Source organism: Paramormyrops kingsleyae, chromosome 22, assembly GCF_048594095.1.
Source record: "Paramormyrops kingsleyae isolate MSU_618 chromosome 22, PKINGS_0.4, whole genome shotgun sequence".
NCBI lineage: Eukaryota > Metazoa > Chordata > Actinopteri > Osteoglossiformes > Mormyridae > Paramormyrops > Paramormyrops kingsleyae.
The window spans coordinates 2,144,346-2,167,406 of record NC_132818.1 but is presented as its reverse complement, the minus strand read 5'-3'; the positions used below and the strand labels follow the sequence as shown (position 1 = coordinate 2,167,406).

General features: G+C 42.8%; 1 long non-coding RNA gene across 1 annotated transcript; it reads left to right on the top strand.

Moving 5' to 3' along the window:
• Positions 1–20,942: 20,942 nt before the first annotated feature.
• LOC111854071 (uncharacterized) lies at positions 20,943–21,467 on the top strand. The gene is made up of 2 exons (XR_002840596.2): positions 20,943–20,999; positions 21,100–21,467. It is a non-coding gene; the product is annotated as an uncharacterized lncRNA (long non-coding RNA).
• The last annotated feature ends 1,594 nt before the right edge of the window (positions 21,468–23,061 follow it).

Below are 23,061 nucleotides of genomic sequence, written 5' to 3'. Positions count from 1 at the left end.
CTGTTTTTTAAATCGAATATTACACAACATGCATTACTTTATACCTTTTTGTATTTCCGGGCATTCAAGGTGGGCGGAGCCTGAGCTTAAACAGTACCCGGGTTGCCAAGGTGTACGGTGATTCTACATCTACAGTATTGTATTTCAGGTTGAGATTTCAGTTTGAAATTTGTACATTAATCGTATAGTGATAATGAGTTAAGATTCGTTTTCGTAAAAATCAAACACTGCTAAACCTTTGTATGCATAGACGTTAACACAAATATGCTTCAATTGAAGAATATTTGTTACTTTTATCGTGAAAGGGGATTAAGGAATCACATCTACGGTCTACAGAGATTAATTAGCTCCTTATATGGCCAATCGCATACAAATTCACAATGGGGAGGGTTTTACTGTTGGGTGTTGATTAAAAAACAAATAGAAAAAAAGCAGACGTTGTTATATCATCTTCCCCTTTGAGTAATAAATGTTTATCAGAGCAGTTATTTTATTGCTTATGATGTAATTTCATTCTTCAGGCGAAAAGAACGGAAGTATCATGTGACGGTGAACTGCCTTTTTTTGGAGACATTCATGTGACCCGTAAAATCATGCAAATATAAGTTTCACATTCCTCTAATTTTCGATACATAAAACAATCTATACCTGGGAAATTGTAGTTTTAAACATACTTGTCTCGTATCCATGAATTGTACACTCCCATCTTGGTGACCATAAAGACACACAACCCACCTGTGATATAAATAAAATACCAAAGTCCAGCAGTGATCAAAGATCAATGTATGATTATGGCTGCAGATTTTGCATCATTTATTTACATATTTTCAATTCCTGCACATCATGGAGTGTACCTAATAAACCTAGATAATATATCCTACTACACACCTAGGCTACGGTAAGTAGAAAGACTACACTCTAAAATAACAGTAAAAAGTACAGTCTGTTTTTTGGCCAGGGGCACTATAACTGTGAGGACTTCAGGCAGGGAGGCACGGTGTACTGGGACAGAGACTGGTTAAATATCCTAGTGAAGACCCTGGCCAGTTGGTCTACACAATCCTTTAGTGCACGTCCTTAGATGCCGTGAGCAGGGGCGGATTAACGCACAGGCTAGATATGGCTTAAGCCTAGGGGCCCCACGTGTGCCAGCCTGCAAGGGGGCCCCCATTGGCGCGGAGGGGGGCGGGGTTGGGGGGCCCACAGACTACTGTAGCCTAGGGGCCTCTGTGCACCTTAATCCGCCCCTGGCCGTGAGGTCCAGCTGCCTTCCGTGTGTTGACAGCTCGCAGCATGTGCTTCATCTCATGCTCCTCCTCCATGAAGATGGGGCTGTTGTTTGTAATTTCTGGATGAGGTTCAGCTGCCTCTGGTGGTTCCACCTCAAACCGGGCAAAGTAGTGCTTCAGTTCCTCTGCCAGTGATAAGTCATCTCCCACAGCTCTGGAACTGGTCCTGTAGTTGGTGAAATGCTGGACACCCATGTACTCCTGCCTGCCGTTATTGCTGTCCAGATGTTCCTCGATCTTCCTCTTGTAGTCTGACTTGGCCTCTCTAATGCCCCTCTTCAGGTTGAAGTGGTGTTCCTCTCCTTCAGCACCCTTTGGACTTCTCTGGTCATCCAGGGCTTCTGATTGGAGATGACCTGGATGCGTTTATCCACTGTGACAGTGTCTATGCAGTTCTTAATGTAACACAGTACACTTTCACTAAACACCTCCAATGTCCCAGTTGGTCCTACTGAAGCAGTCCTGCAACTGCTGTGAGGCTCCATCTGGCCAAGTTCTAACTGTTTTTGTGCTGTGTAGGACAGTTTTACTGAGTGGGATATATGCAGGGATTAAAAACAATGATGAGAGTGGCCCAGGTGTGGCAGCAGTTTAGCCCTGTAGCCCTGTTTGATGTTTGTTTACACTTTATCCAATGTGTTAGCTCCTCTGGTGGCATACTTAACGTTCTGTTGAATTTAGGAAGCACAGATTTTAAATCCACATGATTAAAGTTCCTTTAACATGATTAAAGCATGGCACCCGGATGCTTGGTCAGCTGACTGCTAGTAAGTCTGATTGCCGAGTCAGCATTAGCGACCAGTGCTATGTAAACAGCGGTGATCATGACCACAGCAAACTCTCTGGGGAGGTATATAGGTCTGCATCTGGCAGTCACATACTCCAAGTTCGGGGACTAGTCACTGTGTTTGTACACCAGTTGTTATTTACGTATACACACAGCCCCCCTCCTCTGTTCTTACCGGAGTCGCTGGTCCTATCATGGCGTTGCACTATGTAGCCTGTTAGCTGGAAAGCAGAGGCCGGTATAGATGAGTGAAGCCAGGATTCCGTGATCAACAGAACAAAACTCTTCTTGACAATGTTATTTGTTGCCACCTGTAGTCTCAGTTAGTCAATTTTGTTGATGAGGGATCTGGCATTGGTGAGGAAAACCTAGGGAAGTGGTGGTTTAACAGGCTGCCTCCATAACCTTGCTAGTGTGCCGGCCCTCCAGCCTCGCTTTTGCTTCCTCGCCCCGCGCTGCCTCTGTCGCCTGCCCATGGGGATGATAATCCACGGAGTGCCGGGACTCCTCGCTATGTCTGCCAGAATGTTGTGGGAGCGGAGAAACTCTGATGAAACACTCCCCTCACTGCAAACTCCGATCATGAAAAGGTTGTGTCGGCTGTAGATGTTGTCAGCTTAGCAAGATGTAGGTAGGACAAGTAGCAATATTATCACACATTTCCACACAAAACACTGGAACAAAGAGCACCAAGCTACTGCACCCATGCATGCTGCCATCTTGAAACACTGTGACACTTGCAGCATGTTGGACAGTGAATCAATGGTTTGCACAATTAATGAAGCTGCTGAGTTAAAGGCTAATGGTGCAGTCAGTGATAATGAGTTCAACATTAATGTGGTGTTTGTTGGGTGTGGAGTTTGGTGAGTCAAGCCTAAATCTACTTTTAATTTGGTAATGGAAGTATATGGCTTCAAGATGATAGTCTACTGTTACGTTCCAGAATGCAGAGAGGGGGAGGCATGTTTGGTGTTGTCGAGTTTCCCCTCCAGTTATGTTCCAGGTTGCAGGGAGGAAACCAAAACTTAGACCAGTCGATGGGGTTGTTATTAAAGATGTGGGTGGGGCTTCCCATATATTGCTTACTCAGCCATACACTTGGAGATGACTAATTTCCCATGCTATCATCGTCTCCTTTCATTTGTACTCTGGATTTTAACCTAGTAAACACTAATTGTCATTAACTGAAATCGTGTTAAGCTCTGTTTTATTAATGTCCTATAAATCCCTAAGGTAGTGGAGGACAGACTAGATGTGTGCGCACCTACATATGACCTGTAATAATCTCTGTTTAACACACCAGGTTAGAATGTGAGTGTCGCTCCATGTATGTTCTGGTGGGTTAGCTTAGTCCATGGGTGCACGTATAGAGAATTAGATCTAGTTTTGTTTTGTTCTTTACTTTAGCACTGTCCAACCTCCCTTCCTTAGCGGATCGGTATATTGTGGTCCTCGCTGACAAAATTGTCTTGTACTGTAAATAAACCCTCTGTATGTGATCTCTCCTTGTTTGTTGTGCATTGTTCGGGTCGTGGGGCAACCAATAGGGAAATAGTCTTGCTCACTTCACTCATGCAACCTGTTCACTCCTGTCCCAGGCCAGAGGGTTATAACACTGGCAACACAGAGAGAGAGGTAAGGAGCATGGACTGATTACAGTGCACTGCCACACAACAAACTACCTCAGGGATGAGAACCATGTGGTGGGTGATACTTCAGCACCACACTAGTCCAAATGACCCACTCCGAGTTTTTTTTCTGGTGGCTGGAGTGCCAATCCTGCCACCAACCCGCAAGTTTTTAGAATAGAATAAACCTTTATTATCCCACGAATGAGAAATTTAGGTGTTACAGAGCTCTTATACAAAAAGTAATGTAGAACAACAAGAGCAGGTAGGTCAGTTGTCTATACACACAACCAAAGATTTAGAAATAAATAAAGATGTAATAAATAAAGATGTACAGAGATATGTACACAAGTGTGGGGGTGGGGTGGGGTGTGAATGATCCTGGTGAATATACAATGTACACTCAAGCTGCAAATCAGTAACAGCAGTTAAAGACATATGATATGTCCGTTAGACAGTATATGAGTAGAAAATACTCACGCTAAAACTGTGTTATAAAGTCTGACAGCTGCTGGTAAGAATGACCTGCGGTAGCGCTCCTTCCTACAATGTGGGTGTAGAAGTCTATTGCTGAACGAGCTGCACAGAGCTCGTACAGTCTCATGCAAGGGGTGGGGGGTGTTGTCCATAATGGATGTCAGCTTAGACAGCATCCTCTCTTCCCCAACCTGCTCGATGGATTTCAGTGGACAGCCCAGGACAGAGCCCAGGACTTTTCCCTGAAAGTTGGAGGACCTGCTTGCAGGGTTAGGTGTAGATTAATGTCATATCCAGGACAAAGCATTTGCAGGTTAAGGGCCTTGCTCAAGAGCCCAATGGAGGTAATTATAAGTGATGTCTCATTGAGGGAGACATTTTACTCACAACTTTGCTTGGTGTTTGATAGGTGGCCACGAGGTGACACTCAGGTCATGGGTGACTTCAATGTGACCACAGGCACTGACAGGGCTGGCTATGAGGATTGTGCTGGTCCCCATGGGTCTGGAGACTGGGATGAAAGTGGCTCCACGTTCCTTAACTTTGCGAAAGGTCAGGGGCTGTGGGTCGTTGGATCCTGGTTCCAGCGCCCCGAGCCGCATTGTTGGACTTGGTACTTCAATACTGGTGGTGCGGCAAAGGAGATCGATCACATCCCCGTGGGCAGATGCTGAAGGCTCCTGCAGAACTGCAGGGTCTACAGAAGTGCCCAGTTTGTGAATTCTAACCACAGACATCTACTAGGAGAATGAGACTGGACTTATCCAGACTCCAAGATAAGCTGTTTCTGATGACTTTGCATGCAGTTTGTGCGAGGAACTTGCAGACTTGGGTGAGACTGCTGACTCTAATGTGACATGAGAGACCTTCTGTGACAAGACCCTGAAGGTTGCTGAGGGTTGTGTTGGTGTTGCCAGTGTTCCTAGAAGGAAGTCTTTCATCTCGCAGGGCACCCTGGATATTATCAAGAGGAGTCACAGCACACGACTTGTGACCCACTGGGCCGGCAACTTTTAGCAGTTTTTTAAAGCTGACCCTCCAGCTAGGATGTTGGACATCTCTGGGTCTACGGTTCTTGAGGCTGATCCTCCGATCAGCTGTGAATGACACAAAGTCAAATTTAGTGACCTTAACTTTACAAGCATATCATCTTTTGGCCATCTAAGAGGGTTGCTTTTTGCAAAGTTAACATGATGTGTAGTCTTGTAACAAAATCTAAGTTCCTTGGCCACATAACAGATGAGACTGGTGTTGTATTGTACAAGGTGATGTGGAGAAAAGGAGGTGTAGGACGCTGGGTTAAAGTTCACACAACTTCTTCGTTTTAATCCCCGACCAGATGCATTCACTCTCTCTACAGCATTGCAATAAGCCTTTTTTTCTTTTCCATATTCCCCCAACACCATCTACTGACCTGAAACAGTAGTAGCAATAACTTAGAAATAACTCAAGACACATTTTCCCCCTCTGTAGAAGGATGAACTACTACTCTAAAGCAGGGATAGCAACAGAACAGTGTGTGTGTGTGTGTGTGTGTATATGGGTGAAAGACGTGCCGCTCATTTTTCTCTGTCCCTGAGGTTTGAATAACTTTAAAAATGTGCACATTTCACCATGAAGTTATAATGTACTAAAAAATATTTTTTTCTTTGGCCCCCTGTCACGTTCAGGCAAAGGAGGCGAGCAGGGAAGCAGGCGATCGGAGCCAGGAAGTCAGGTAAACTGGGTTTAATACACCACGGACGGACATCGACGGACAATACAATGACAAGTCTGGGAAAGACTGACTCAGACGAGGACTAAATACAAAAGACAAGCTAGACTTAACAGGACACAGGCGATCACAATTAGGGCTGAACACGAGGTAACGAGGTGGGCGTGGCACACATCAGGAGCGGATCATGACAGAACCCCCCCCCAAAGGCGCACACACCGGGCGCGCCCGAGAGGAGGCGACGGACGGGACGAGACCGGGGGAACAGGACCTGGAAGACAAAAACCAAAAACCATCAACGAAGAACAGGGAACAAGACAGAGACACAAAACAAGAACAAGGACGAAAAGAAAGACAGGACCTGACACAGAACAGGGAAGGCAGACAGGCAGGGAGACACAGAAGGGGAGAAAGGCGGAACAAAAGGGCCAGGAGTGAACACGGGAGGCACAGAGGGACGAGCAGCAAAAACCGGAGGGACAAAGGGACCAGGAGGGGACGGAGGAGACACAGAGGGACGAGGAACCGAGACAGGAGGAACAAAGGGACGAGGAGACAGAACAAAGGGAGGAGGAAGAAGGGGAGCCCGAGGGAGCCCAGGCGGGCGACGGGCAGCGGCCGGAGGGGCCGTAGGGGAGAGGGAGGAGGGAGCAGGAGGGGACCACCCAGGGGCCAAGGGAACGGGACGAGGGAGTGACAGAGGGGACACGGAGGGAGCAGGAGGGAACACCAGTGCAGGCAGGCAGGAGGGGGAAGCCGCGGCAGGCGGAGGCGCAGCCGGCGAAGGCACCGTCCGACGCCAAGCCGGAGCAGGGGGGCCCGGAGGCGACCAACATGGAGGCGGGACCGAGGACCGGCACCGAGGATCCAGGGGGGGACCCGGCGGCGATCGCCGACCCCGAGCCGGAGGACCCGCAGGCAGCCACCGAGCCACAGCCAGGGGCCGAACGGGCGAGCCAGGGGCGGCCTCAGGCAGGGCCGCGGGCAGGACGGTAGGGGCGGCCTCAGGCAGGGGCGCGGGCGTGTGGCCAGCAGGAGGCGCCTCGGCGGGCACCTCCGGCAGAGCGGAGGCAGCTGCAGGCGTGCGACCAACAGGGGCCGCCTGGGCAGGCGCCTCGGGCGTACGGTCAGCAGGGGGCGCCTCGGCGGGCACCGCCAGCACACGACCAGCAGGGAGCGCCACAGCGGGCGCCGCCATCACACGGCCAGCAGGGAGCGCCACAGCGGGCGCCGCCATCACACGGCCAGCAGGGGGCGCAACCGCAGCCACCTCAGGCAGTTCAGGCGCCGGCAGGACCAGCGGGACAGGCAGTTCAGGAGCCGGCAGGACAGGCGAGACGGGCAGGTCAAGAGCCGGCAGGACAGGCGAGACGGGCAGGTCAAGAGCCGGCAGGACAGGCGAGACGGGCAGTTCAGGTGCCGGCAGGACGGGCGCCGCCGTCACGTGGCCAGCAGGGGCCACCGCGGCGGGTGCCGCCATCACGCGGCCAGCAGGGGGCACCGCGGCGGGTGCCGCAGCCAGAGTGGTGACAGCTGCAGGGACTGCAGGCAGGACAGGCGGGTCAAGCTGGACAGGCGGATCAGGCAGGACAGGCGGATCAGGCAGGACAGGCGGATCAGTAGGTGCCGCTGGCAAAGCGGCAGTAGCTGCAGCCAGCGGTGCCGCGGGCAAAGCGGCAGTAGCTGCAGCCAGCGGTGCCGTGGGCAAAGCGGCAGAAGCTGCAGCAGGCAGGACAGGCGGGTCAAGCAGAGCTGCTGGCAGCGTGGCAGCAGCAGCAGCAGGCGGTGCCACGGGCAGAGCGGTGGCAGCAGCAGCTGGCGGTGCCGCGGGCAGATCGGCGGCAGCTGCAGCAGGCGGTGCCGCGGGCAGATCCGGATCAGCCAGGTCCGGAGCAGGCAGGAGGGGTGCCGAGCGCGTTGGCGCTGTCCCTTTAAGGGCTTTGGGCACCCGGGGAACAGCGTCCCACACGGCGCGTATCCCGCTTAGACCCAGGCGTGCCGGCCGGTAAAAGTAAGCCTCCAAAGGAGGCGGCTTCTCCGGGTGGAGGCTCACCAGGCGGGCAGCGGCGATGTCGTCCCAGGCAGGGAGAACAGAGCAGGCGCCCAAGAAGAGAGTCGGGTCTCCTCCTGCTGCACCTCAGCCCTCTTCTTTCCCCGCTTCTTCTTTCCACGAGCGGCGGAAGGCGGAGCCGTCGCGAACACGTCGCCCAGGCTACGGGCAACGCATTTGTCTCTCTGCAGTGAGAGACGCTCACGCAGGCGGCGTAGGCACTTGCGTGCACGCTCGAGCGGGTACTGCTGTCCGGGCGGGCGCTCCTTTGTGAGGAGGTCTGCGCCCCGGGTGGCCAGCTCCAGGGCGATGGGGTCTTCTAGTACCTCAGGTTGGGAGCGCCAGTACACAGCCTCCTGCAGCAGACCGAGCCGCTGGTGCTCGGTCTGCCGCGCTGTGTTGTCGAGGAGACTTGTCATTCTGTCACGTTCAGGCAAAGGAGGCGAGCAGGGAAGCAGGAAGTCAGGTAAACTGGGTTTAATACACCACGGACGGACATCGACGGACAATACAATGACAAGTCTGGGGAAGACTGACTCAGACGAGGACTAAATATAAAAGACAAGCTAGACCTAACAGGACACAGGTGATCACACTCAGGGCTGAACACGAGGTAACGAGGTGGGCGTGGCACACATCAGGAGCGGATCATGACACCCCCTATCTTAAATTGCCTGATTTTATTAAGTTTTGAGATAATATTAAGAGAATAAGGGCAAAATTGTCTAAATGGTGTAACCACAAAAATGCAGCACCAATTATATAAGTTGTTGTAAAAATGTGTAATGATGTTCTAAACGCCCTCTGAAATACACTGGCATATTTTTAAACAAGTACTTTTTAATACCAAATAATAATAGAGAAACATGGCAGTTCTGAATATTTACATTAACATGGGGAATCATGTGTGCCAAGTCAAACTTCTGGTATGTCAACTGGTGTAACCACCATTTTTGGAGCCATTTTAAAAATTTTGAGCCAGAAGATCATGTGACAGGATGTGATGTCAAAACAGAAGGACCATGAAGACCCCAACTGCCACAAGTCAAGGTTAGTAACTCTCTCTAAAATTTGACAAAATAAAGCATTTTCAGATCATGGTCAGGTATGATTTGAATACATGTCAAATGGTATGACCTCAGTAAAATGTTAATAAACATAAGTGATCATAAAATATTTACATTGATATGAAAAATAGTTTTAAATATTCAAACCAAGGTTAACTGTTTATGTAGTCGTCCACAACAATGCCTGCAAATTTTGGTTTCAAATTGAAATGTCCAGTGGTGTAACCGGGTTACAACATTGTACCTCTTCCTTTATGAGACTAATTTGTTCAATTTATGGACAAAAGTTCTACTTTCGTGATGTTTTTTTTGGTATCATTAATATTATCATTTTTATTATTATTATTACTACTACTATTATTAAAGTTATATTAATTAAATGATTAAAATGATTGTTGTTATTTTTAAAATAATAATACTATAATGTGCAGCTTGAAATGTAGTCTAAAAAGAACTTTAAAATTTATAAATTAAATATGTCTGTAATTTTATATTTCTATAGGATATACATAAGCAAGCAGTATGTGGATGGAAATGTAAACAACACACTCTCCCCTCTTCTCCAAATAGATGCCTCTTACAAGCAAAGAAAAAGTGGCTCGCCACAGAGCACGGGTTAATGCAGATCCTGCTGCAAGGGCAAATTATCTGGCTAAAAGAAGGCAAAGGTAAACTACACACACACACACACACACACACACACAAACGCTAGCGCTTCATGAGAAAGTAAAATCACTGATGTAGATCTAAAAGGGTAGTTTTAGTGAGAGATGTGAGGTTAAAATGGATGAAGAATTAAGGCCATCTAACAGTTTTATTCATCTTTACTCTTAGCTATGAAAGGACAAAGAGACAGGGTAAGATCACAAACATCCCAGTTGCAGATTTGCCCAGGGAAAAACAGGTGCAGATGAGAGAAAAGTGGAGACAGTATCAGAGAAAGTACAGAGAGAAGAAAAGGGTGCTTGCTGAAGTTTTGAACCTTACTCCTCCCTCACTGAATTCAACAGCAGATGACCAGCTTAATGTCCCTCCAGAGCCCATAGTGGATGTTGCTGACCATGACTATGTGCAGCCAAGTTTAGAGAGACCACGGGCATCTTCAACTCCTGTGAGGGCAGTGCAGAAAAATACCAGCAATCATAGAGCAGTGCTGAAGGAAAGGGAAAAGCTAAGGTTAGAGCTCATCAAAATAAGGAAGGAACTTAGGAGTGAAAGAATGAAGACAAAAAAGTTGCAATGTAAAGTTGATAAGCTCAAAGTGAAGAAAGGAAAGGATGTAAGTGTGAGCAACAAAAAGACAGACAAAAAGAAAATTGCAGAGGAGAAAAAGGAGAGGGTTGTCAGCTTTCTCTGTAGAGATGAGAATAGCTGCATGCTGTCTGGTAAGAAAGACACAGTTACAAAAAATAAAATAAAACACCAAAGGAGAGTACTTCTTCATTCTCTGAAAGACCTCCACTCCAGCTATAATACAACCGCCCTGAAACACCATGCAGTTTCCTATCGACAGTTCCTCAGATACTGCCCTTTTTATGTAATTGTGCCATTTTTTGTAATTGAAATCAGAGGTCAATCTGTTTCTTCATTGTTAAGATTATTGTTTTTATGTGTTATGAAAAAGACAAAATCTATTACAGTGTGTTCACACTTATTAAAATACCTAAATCAATTCACTCCATGGCTTTTCATTGAATTTCATGTGTCAATTGCTTGTCGTTCTCTGTTCAGATAGTATGGTCAGTTGGTGTAACCAATAAATGTCAACTGGCGTAACCAATGTTTCTCATAAAAATCTGATATTGTGCAAAAAAGTTATTATGCATATGATTTTAGCACTCTACTACACTGTAAAAATGAAATTTAAAGTTATTTTAAACCAACTGACCCAAGAATAGAGAGAAAACATTAATGTCTATGGCATACTGACTTGCTCAGTACAACAAAAACCCATATTATCCAAGTTTAGAATTAAAATATTTAAAATATACTTTGAGATGATGTTTCATAATAGATAACTTATTTTCATTAATACACTTGCATAACTTCTAGGAGGGTGAATTATTTAATACTTGTCATGCTTTTGTGGTTACACCATTTGACAATTTAATGGGACTGTGACTCTTTAATTGGTTAAAAATGGTAGAAATGTCATATGAAATACTATGACACCAACAGAAATGCAAAATATACATTTAAACAAACATCTACCATATTGTTTTAACAAGTTTCAAGCATATTTTTGTTTTGGACATCATACCAACCCTTATTTGTCACTGACCCATATATATATATATATATATACACACACACACACACACACACAGTATTCTTTTTTTTACAGTGAAAATAAATAATAGTGTTTAGTTACAAGCTGGTTGCTTTCTATTTCGTTGGGACCTATTTAGTAGTCCATCACTTGTAGCTGGTTCCATCCGCCTCTGATCTTCTGCAGGGAGAGTGAAAGTCTCAGGCAGGGCCTACAGGTGTGAAGCATCCCAAGTCTTTCCATCAGTCAGTGTATAGCTGTGTGGACCTTTCTGACGTGTCACCCTAATTGGCTCACTGAATTTGGATTTCCCTTTCTTTGTATGCATTGGCTTTCATACATGCACAAGGCTTCCTGGATGCAGTTTAGGACTCTTGGCGTGCCTCTTGACATCTGGGTATAATTTCATGATTGACTGTTTCTTCATCATCTCTCATATCCTGATCTAGGGCTACTGTGCACTCTGGCTGAATTGTGAGCTTGGTTCTCATCTGTCTTCTGTACATACATACATGTGGTGTAGCTCTGTAATGTAGGATCACACATGCACATATCACAGGGCCTAAATTCCAGGTGGCCTGAGACAAGGCCGAGCCTGGTACGAGAGGCACCAAAGGGGGGTTACACACATAAACACACACAAATACACACAGATAACAAGGGAGGCCAGCACTCCAACTTTTATTGCCCAAAGATTTAGGGACCTACAGACAAGTAGAGTGGACCTAATGGACAGGGGTCCCTCGACTTGGCACACAACCCCCTCCCCATACACTCTGCCTTACATATCACTCACCCAACAGACGAACACCCTAAAGGAAATTTCATTTAAGTTTGGCTTTTGTATACCCTGTATATTGATTTACTCACGACTACTAGTCTCAATTTACAGATACGTTATGCTTGTATGTGTCCTTAGACAATCTTAGTGTTTTGTGTGCCACCCTTATAACCATGTTCACGGAGTATCACCTATTTTACCCCTTTACACTTGAACACATATAAATTTAAATAAATAGATAGGCATAGCTACCATTGTATATATGTTCTCATGGTATACCAGAAGAATCTGGAAAGTGAGTGTAATGTGTCCTAACTTTTAGAGAGTCTTCTTTGTTAAAACCCCCCGTTCTCTTCCAACATTCCTTTGTGGTCCTTATCTGATCTTGGTGGACAGTCACCAAGTTTCTTAGTTTCTACCATGCTATGTTAAAAGAACTGAATTAAGGTGTATCTTATCCATTCTGGAGAAGATGAATTGGCATAAGCCACACCAAACAAAATATGTTGTTTCCAGATGTGCAACTTATATTGATATTACCACAAACTAACGGCCACGCCTATCTATGGATAGAATGTGCAGTTTGTAATATGAATATTTGATGTAATATCCGCACAAAGTGTAACATCTGTTGAGGTGCAACCCAAAACACCTGTATCCTATACTGATGTGAATCAGTCACATAGATAAAATAATTAATTGTTTAATCAATTAATACAGATGGTATGAGGTATGTACCTGTGAAGCTGGTATGGCATGTTTGGTGTCAAACTGATTGTTAATCACCCCTGATTCCAAATCTGGTCAGTGATTACCATAAAAGTGGTTGTATCAAAAGTTATAACAGCTTAATGAAAATCATAAGTAAAGGGAGAATCAGTCAGGCCATAAATCCCAAAAGGACTGATACAGACCCCCTTCCGAAAGCCCGCCAAATGGATGGCCAGCCATTGGGCCAGGAGTCGAATTCCTGGTCATCCCTATTCATGAACTTTAGACCATAAAAACCTGGACCTCAGAACAAAGGTGCGCAGAGAACAACCATCAGCCCGAGGAAAGACCATCAGCCCGGGAGAAGAGAAGCCCACAAGAAGCCCTCCGGTGAAGGCCCAGCTGAACAGAGAATAGCACCCAAGACAAAGCTTCACCAGGAGAGAGAATTCAAAGGGGCTCCACTCCACCGCTCCAAACGCCACGCCTTCCTGAGTGCCATCAGCTCAGCAGCTCTGCCATCAACTGCCAAGACCCCCCCCCCCACTCTTCAACCAAGTAAACCAACTTCCTTTCATTCTAACAACTTAAGCTGTTCTGTTAACCTGCTATAAGACTTTAGGGTCGTGTTTCCACAAACTGTGCTTGCTTTGCAGAACAGTATTTCCCATTTAAGGTTAATCATTTATATCCGGTCATTGCATTTTCATAATTACATCGTTTGTTTTATTCCGTTATTTCGTGTTTGTTGTTTGTGTTAGGTGTAATGTCTGTCTTATGTTAGTTGTAGTGTTAGCTAGGAATAAATGCATGTCTTTTACACAACTTTAGCCTCCGTCATTGAGTGTTCCACAATAAGTCCCTGCCTTTGTGTGATTTTGCTACACGCTCTGAACCTCAAACTCGTCTGAAACATCGCGAGACTCTCTCTCATCGGCCGTGAGGGGAGCTTCGCTACCAATCGTTTACATTACCTGGTGATGCAGCTTGCTGGACGAGCCTTCTAACCCAGGTTACCAAGCGATACTGGTAATTAGTGAATCCCATTTAAGTCTCACATTAACAGACTCACAGGGATACCGCAATTGAGTTTGGAGGAGCCGACCATTCAGCATAACGATTGATTAATAATCAGCATTTGTCATGGTTGCGGGCATCTCGGGTACAGGAGACAGGGGAGAACAAGGACTGACGTGAAGGACGGAATGACCAGCACCACCTGCTGGTCAAACGGGGAAGGGGCACGGAAGGACCACAGTGGGGGGCTGACCCTGACAGCATTAAATAATAATTAATTAAACTTGAATTAATTCAAACATATTGGTGGAGATATTAAAATTTACCTGAGCTAATTATTCCTACAGTAAGCTTGAAGGAACTCACGGAGAACTCTCTTTCCATGGAGAGTTCTCTCTCTGTGCAGTGATAATGCTTTCTTTTAGTACTCTAATTTAGCCATTCCACAGCTCCATTTCCTTCTGGGTGGTAAACGGTAGTCCTGATATGCTGGATACCTTGTTCTTTCAGGAAATCAGCCAATTCTGAGGAAGTTAGCTAAGGGCCATTATCTGTCACCAGAGTTAAGGAGTTTCCGTTTTGGCTAAACACCGATCTCATGAAAGCAATCACTGTAGTTGCAGTGCACTGGTAGGTAAAATACACCTCTGGCCACTTTGAATAATAATCCACCATAGTAATAGCAAACCTGCAATCGGGAGGGCCAGTGTCAAAGGGGCCCACAAGGTCCATCTGGTAAAGGACATGGTGTCATTGCTGCAGGGGCTGATCTTGTCGTTTTATCATTCAGCTGGCAGGGCACGCATGAAGCAACAACAGACTGCACCAGTGCATCCGTCTTAGGCCACCAGTACAGGTCTCTGAGTCTTTGTTTGGTACCCACAATGCCTTGGTGACTCTCATGTGCTAAGTGTACCAAGTGTGAGCGTAACTCTATGGGCACAACTATTCTGTGACTTCCTCTTAGGAACAGTGACTCGTGAAGTGACAGCTCATGCCTGATCTGATAATAGTAGGTATGCGCGTATCCCCGAGATCGCGCTACCTGGATTTTTTCCTAAGCCGTGATACTACCCGAGCATGGGGCTGCAGTGCATTGCGTGTATTGTGTTGCTCGTCATTGTTTTATGTGTTGTTTTTTCTGGAAACACAAATAATTGTGATGTAGTTCACATCTTCCCGAAGATGCAGCAGCAAAGCGGTCAGTTTTTAAAGTGAAAATTTCAGTCACAGAAACACGTCTGCAATTTCTTAAGGTAACTTATGAGAAGCATAATTCTTTAATGAGTCGATTTTTTATGATCTTATTTCAATTTCTGGCAAGTTTCATCCAATTTTATGGATTAGCAGTCCTGTTTTTGGGTTTGCAAGATAATCATAATGGGTCATGACTGGAGGCCTGGCTGCCATCTTATTTCTCGTGTTTTAATGTTGCAAGAACAATATTTTTAATACATTATATATTCTTTTCTCACTACAATTTTGGTTTATGATGAAAGATAGGTATGTTTTGTGTGATTTTCAGCTTCCTGCTTGTTGATTTTTGTGACTTATGCTGATATATTGCATACTTTATTAGAAAACTTTAGTGTAAATGAATCTTTGCAGTCTTTGATGTAAATGTTTTTTTGATTTGCAGGTGCTGTTGTGTAACTTGCTTCCAAAAATGTCATGGCTCCGAAAAAGAGACCACCTCCGAGCACAGCTGGCATTGCTGCAAAATATATATTAGAAAATTATGCCGATCTTCCTCATCATCAGCCTCCTGCTCTTAAGAATGGACATGTTTTACATATTTTCTTAAACTGTGACCGACATGCTGAAAGAACAATTAGTGAAGTCAAATCTGTGTTGGGCATTCCATGCATCATTCAGCGATGGCAGATAAATCAATTGGTTGATCAGACAATTAAAAAATTCCCCAACCTATCTCGGGAAAGTGATCGAACGAAGTATGAACTTGTTTGTAGTGAACAGTTCACAAAGTATTTTCTTTTAACTGAAGTCGCACCATCATCCCCTGCTGAAGGGTAGACACCAGTTGCAAGTACTTCTGCTTCCATTGAACCATCTACATCTGACCTGTCTGGTAGTAATGTTTTACCTGTTGATTTATGTTCTTTTGTTTCACCAATTCCATCTACTTCTACAGCCAGTCCTAGTGACACTATTACACGTTCATCCAAAAGATATGTTTTAACACCAAGGTGTAAAAATTTTTTAAAAAGACTTGATTTTGTTTCAAAAATCAGTGTTGAAATGAAAAAGAAGTATCAGTCTTCATTGCAATCATTCAAAAAAACTAAGTTCTTTTTGTGTGAAACGTCTTAATCAAGACATTAAACGTAAAAAGGCAACCATTTCAAAGAAAAATGCTATTATTAACCTGTTAGGAAAGGAACTGAAGACTAATCAATTGCCTGAAGTAGACAAATTAAAGCTTGAATTGGCTAAGGAGAAGAAAAGACACAAATTGTTAAAACATTATTATAAATGCAAACATTTTCGTAGTAGCAATAGCAGTAGCAGTAGCACCAGTGCACCTGATCCTGTTGTGCAACTAGAAGAAAAGGTTAAAGAGCAGGGTGAAAAAATCAGAGATTTAGAAAATGAAAAACTTGTTTTGGAGGAAGAAATTGCATTAATGAAAGACAATCGGAGCAACATTTTTCAGAAAGAAGGCAAAACATTTATATTTGATTTGAGAATGTTTGTTTACGACAGTATTTTAAACAATGTACCAACCAAAAATGTACCTGTTTTGATCCAGAAATTTGCACAACAATCAGGTCTTACTGTCACCTCGTTCCCCACAGATCAACTGTCGAACAAATGGTTCGGGAACTTGGGCTTATTTCTGATGTTCAGGTTGCTGAATTTATTTTAAATCATTCAGATCTTACTTTGGGATTTGATGCAACTACCCAAGAAGGTATGCATGTTAATGAAATTCATGTAACAAGCTCAAGTGATTGTTTGATTATATCATTGGCCCTCTTGCCTGGTGGCACTGCAGAAGATTATAAATCACATATAGAAGAGTCTTTTCATTGTATTGCTTCAGCATATTCTGCCTTTTATGACTGTGAATTTGAAAATATTCGACAGCGTTTAATTTACAATGTCAAAAACACTTTAACTGATCGTGTCGCAGTTAACCATTCCACAATATCTTTATTAGAAGCAGCTTGGGGTGTTTCCTTTAATGAATTAAATTGCCATTTGCATCCTTTGGAAACAGTCGCCAGTTCTTGTCGTTCAACCCTTAAAGGGCTTGAATCTGTCAAAGGAAGTGTTCTTGGTTCAGACTGTTTTGCTGCCAACATTGTGCTGGCAGTCAAGAAATTTAGATATAAAGATGGAAAAGGAGATCCCAAAGGGTTTATTTCATTTTTAGAAAAGTCTGGTTTACCCAAAGGTCTTATACCAAGATACAGGGGTAACAGACTTCACATTTTATTTAATATTTGTGAGCAACTCACATGTAATTATGATGTTTTTTTAACTTTTTTAAGACAGGAACTGTTTCATGTGGTGGCTTGCAAGAAGCCATATTAAAAGATTTTTCCTCAACAACTGCAAGGGTGGAAATTTTAGGCCTTATTGGCAAATTATTATCTGGGCCATGGATGTCCACTTTTTACACCTCTGCTACTACCTAAACTGCAAGTCATGTTGATGGTATCAAAGTAATTAAAAAAGTTGTTGATAAAATAAAACAGTTTGTTGATACCCCTCTGGAAACATTGAATACAGACAAAGATTTTTTTGACAAAGATTTGTTGAAAACACAAGTACTCAGAAACTTCAGGCAGAGCCATCTGACATTTCTATGTTTTCTACCATGTTGAGTAGAAAACATTGTTAATTGTTAATGTGCTTGAAAAGCAATATCAGCGATATTTTAATTTAGACATCACTGATGTTTTAGTTAAAGAAACTGAATCCTCTAGGTGCCACAACATTGATGCCGAGGAAGTGATGGGCATGTTTTCTGCCGCTAAAGCGTGTGCCCCTCACTCTACCCTTTGCTTTATATCTTCAAAAATAAGGGCACAGAAAAATAAAACTGGTGACTACCTCGACAGCCTTGATCCTGAAAAGCGGGAAAAATTACTTTTATTTTCTTTGTCATATTTATTTATTAACCTTTATTTAACCAGGAAGATCCCATTGAGATTAAAAACCTCTTTTTCAAGGGAGACCTGGCCAAGATAGGCAACAGCAAATGTCTCACAGTTACAGAAAAATTAATCAAACACAGACAGCAACAACACACATACCAAAGTAAGTAAAATAATACAATAAAATAAAATTCAATAAAATTTAAAGTAAAATAACAGTTAATCTAATTGAAACAGTTGCATGTTATGGACTTAGCCTCAAGGATTCGTAATTTAGATTTAAAGACACTTAGTGAAATAAGTTCAGTCAATTTCCATTCCTTCTGCAGTTTGTTCCAAGCCAAGGATGCGAAATGGACAAAAGCTCTTTTACCAAATTCAGTTCTGGCAAATGGAACAGAAAGCAACAAATAACCATGCGGACGAAGAAAATACCGACCAGCATATTTCAGTGCAAACAAGGAACATATATAAGAAGGCAGCATCCCAAGTAATGCCTTATATGTAAAACTGTATAAGTGAGAGTTCCTCCGACTTACCAAAGCAGGCCATCCTACCTGAGAATATAACTCACAGTGGTGAGTCTGAAATTTACGGTTAGTGATGAACCTCAGTGAAGCATGGTACACATTATCGACCATTCGAAGACATTGAGCAGAAGCATTCATATATAGAATATCACCATAATCCAGCACAGGCAAGAATGTTGCAGCAACAAGCCGCTTCCTTGTATTAAAAGAGAAGCTCAACTTATTTTGAAAATAAAATCTCAGTTTTAACTTCAAATTTTTCACAAGATTCTCCACGTGCGGTTTGAAAGTGAGCGAGTCATCAATTAAGATTCCCAGATATTTATAGGTATGAACCAACTCTATTTTATTACCATCAAGAGTAATTACTGATGGGGTTATTTGGGCCAATTTCCTTGATTTAGAAAACAGCATGAGCTTTGATTTGTCTGCGTTGAGAACAAGTTTAAGCTGAAGTAATGAGTGCTGGACAGCAAAAAATGCTTTTTGCAAAGAGGCAATGGCTTTGACAAGAGTCAAACCACAGCTGTAAATAACTGTATCATCAGCATAGAAGTGCAAGTTTGCATCTGACACATTTAGACTAAGATTATTTACGTAAATAATAAATAGAAGGGGACCTAATACAGAACCCTGTGGCACTCCATTGTGCACCGAAACAAAGTTGGAACATAAGCCATCAGATTTTATGCACTGAGACCTGTTACTGAGGTAGTTTGAGAACCATGCCACTGCTCTCTCGGAGAGTCCTGACTGTAGTAATCTAAGTTTTAAAATACAATGATCAACAGTGTCAAATGCTTTTGACAAATCAATAAAAAGAGCTGCACAGTGTCATATGCTAGAAAGCAAAGACAGACAAACAGGAAAACAGCTTCTGAAATTAAAGAAGAAATAATGTGAAGAATAGCTGCTAAATCTCAGCAGAAACAGACATTAGAAAGAAAAAAAGTTGAAAAGAAATTGAAAAGTCCTCATATTGATATATTTAAAGAGTTCAGTTATTTAGATAAGAACACTTTGCTTGAAGCTGATAACATTTTATTTGGGAAAGTTGTAGGACGTCATATTTGCCACATTTGCTATGACCAAAAAAAAGAAGTTAAAATGTTTTTTTCTGGAAAAATTGAGAAATTGAAGAAAAAGGGAGATGGTACTTATGTTATCAGTTACTGGGGGGAGAACGAGACTTTGGATGATGCAGTTGAATATGACATGTCCAAATATGAACTTGCTGCTGACTTGCTCTGTGAGGATTTAGTAATGTCCTAAAACCTTTTTTATATTACCCTGACGTCCCAGAGGCTTTATGTTTAACGTTTGCATGCAATGCAGCTGTCCATGATTTAAAAACATATTTTCTATTATTGCTCACCATGCTTGTTATTCAATACATTTAAAAAAAAATGTTATTTCTAGAGCAACGTACAGGACAACTCAAATGTTTATGCCACGTTTCGGCAGGCAGGTGAGCAGGGAAGCAGGAGAGCAAGCCGTACTCACGGGTAATCAGGGGTTTAATAGGCAAGAATCAAACTAGCAGAGACATCCAGGGACACTACATGCACAAGACTAGGCAAACGGAACAGGCAACAGGTGAGAACAATCAGGGATGAACACGAGGTGACGAGGTGGGCGTGGCACACATTAGGATCGGACGGAGCTGGGCGTGACAGTTTACATGTTTATGTATATATTTATATATGTATATATTGTATATATTTATACAAATTAAACACAGAAAACTGATACAATTGAAACACAAGGGAACAAAATCTACGAAACCTCAAAAACAGAGGAGGCTGGATTCAAAGGGATCATAGGCAGACACATGCTCAATGCGTTGAGCCATGTGGCCAAACGAGAAATGTCCAATTGCAGCGCCGCACCACCGCCACTTCTAGGCCACCACTTCTAGACCACCAGCTTCTGGACGGAAGTTTATGGGCGGGGACAAACCACTATTTACAATGGCGGAGGACTGTACGGTAAGTTTCAGTCTTGTGTTAAGTTTTAGATTGCTGATATGAAACTGTGCAGTTTGTGGCATGTTTCAACATTTTAGATGTACAAAGTATGTTATTATTAATAGTATATGTTAATAATAGTAGTTTGATAGGTTAACTAGCGAATTCTGGCAAGCGTTTTTTATGCTATCTTGCAGGCTATTGTGGAAGCATATTAAGTTAAAGATTCTTTTTATTTATAAACGGGCCATCGAGTTTGGCAATTTATTGCCACTAAATGGCTATGAAAATATTTTGCTCATGTTGTAAAGAAAGAATCACAGTTTTCCATTGTGCCTTTTGTCTTTATTTTAGAAGCACATCACATTTCAGAAAGGGCAGTGCATTCCACAGCTTAACCAGTGCACAAAATGTTGTGACTGGTTTCATTGCCCTTTCTGCAGTGCCACGGTCTTTAAATCCACAAGACTGGACAAACTTTCTTAATCATGTTTTGTTGTAGGTGTGGTTAACATGTAAATATTTTGTTATAGGACAGAAACACCATGGACCCCTGATTTGAAAGGGACTCTTGAGAGCATTGAGGAGGTATTTCTATGTATTGTTGTAATATCTTTTGTGTTTTATACATTTATATAGGCATGGGCCAAACCAATATGTTTTCTTTGGTTCATGATTATTTTTTAAGGAGACACCTTTAACAAGAGATCTTCAAACTGCTGCAGAGTGGTTGAAGGTAAATATCAATCTCTTCAGAGGCGCAGTGTTCCAGCCACGCTATCTGGAGATGGAGGAGGAAGCTCAGAGGAGAGCTGTGCAAAAGGTGTACGATTACCCAAGCTTTGAGGCCAAAGAACCGTTTTTGTTTGTCTTTCAGAATCAGGAAGACATGGAACTTTTTATTGTTGAATGTCGGGACAAAATGCGATTAAAGATTAATTGCATGTATGAGTAGTTTTAGAATAATTTTATATAGATTGCATTGTTTATTTAATTTGTTTATTTTAACAGTTTTAATTTTTGTTGTATTTTTCATTAAAATATAACTTGTTGCAATCTTATTGCATCTGCCCCTTCATTTGAAATATTGGTTTGAGGTCATATTAATTAGTTTATTTTAATGCCTTTAAAAGTAAATTTTTAAGAAAACATAATTAAATAGAGCTTCAAGTTTTAAATTGTTTTACTAAATCATTTCTTGTATAAATCTACATCTTTTACTGTGATTCCTATGGTTTTGGGGTGAGCTTACCCTTTACATTAAATAGTTGAAACAGAATAGTCATGCCCAATACAGGACTTTAGATGCTCCGGTCCTCTGCTCAAGTCTGGGTTTTGATGATCTTTTTGTGTCATTTGGTACCATGTTCTCAAAGACAGACCAGTCTGTCCTACAGGCACTTCCATCTAATCATCTAGTTGGTTCAGGTTTTTCTGCAAAAACAAGCTAAAAGCAGGACTTTGTGTAGCCTTTATGAACATTCATTTCAGATTAATTTTAAGAAAAGTTTTTCTGGATGTTTCTAATTAACAGCTAATACTTCGTGAGGTAGATTTTAATCTTGGATATAGGGAAATTTTAAGGAACTGTTTACTGACAAATATTTTCTAAAGTACTCCAAAGAGCGCAGGTTTATTACAGAGGAAGACGTTTTTGACATAGGTTTTTTATATTATTTTGTGGTCTTTCCCTTTGTGCATAGCAGCTATGCTTCTAATTATGGGCTGTAGATGGACCTGTCTTTGCTGTTAAAACTACATTTGATAAAAAAAGTTTACACGTTCACACACGCCACCGGTGTGTGAATGTGTGTGTGGATGGGTGAATGCGAGGCATAAATTGTAAAGCGCTTTGGGTACTCGTAAGAGTATAAAAAAGCGCTATATAAATGCAGCCTATTTACCATTATTTACGTTGACTAAAATTTAGATTTATATGCATGCTGTATCTTAAAAAGGAACGAAACTGACTTTCAAAACTTTTCCACAGGACTGTTTTGAACAAAAGTAACGGCTATCCGTATAATACCATTTATCCGTATAATACCATTTTCCACTATCTCTATAATATATAATAAAGTATAGTATAATGTAGTATAGTATAATGTAGTATACTATAACTTTCTACACAGTTCTCATAGGTTACAGTAGTGGCATACAAGACTCCGTTCTGAAACCGCAGCGACGAAACTTGCGCCTAATACAGTGGTGACGTGACTTTGACGTAGTGTTGTAGTTCTCGAGACCGGTCTTGGTCTCGAGACCGGTCTCGAGTCAAATTTTTTGTGGTCTCGGTCTTGTCTTGGTCTCGACTCTTTGGTCTCGGTCTTGTCTTGGTCTCGACTCTATTTGGTTTCGGTCTTGTCTTGGTCTCGGACATAGCGGTCTCGATGGGATGGGGAAAAAAAGAGAAAACTGCACATCCTCACAGAACAGTATCATTATTTATTACGCGCCTCAATTCAAATGCAACCAGTCAGATGCATCCATTTCAAAAACGTTACATTTTATACATTTTCTCCACGGACACTGCCAGTGCTTCACAGTCCACAAACACCATACACATCGTATCATACATCGGCAAAAAAATGTCCGAAAATGTCCGCGAAGTCTATAGCATAGTTATAATTCAAATAAATTAGGTATTTTA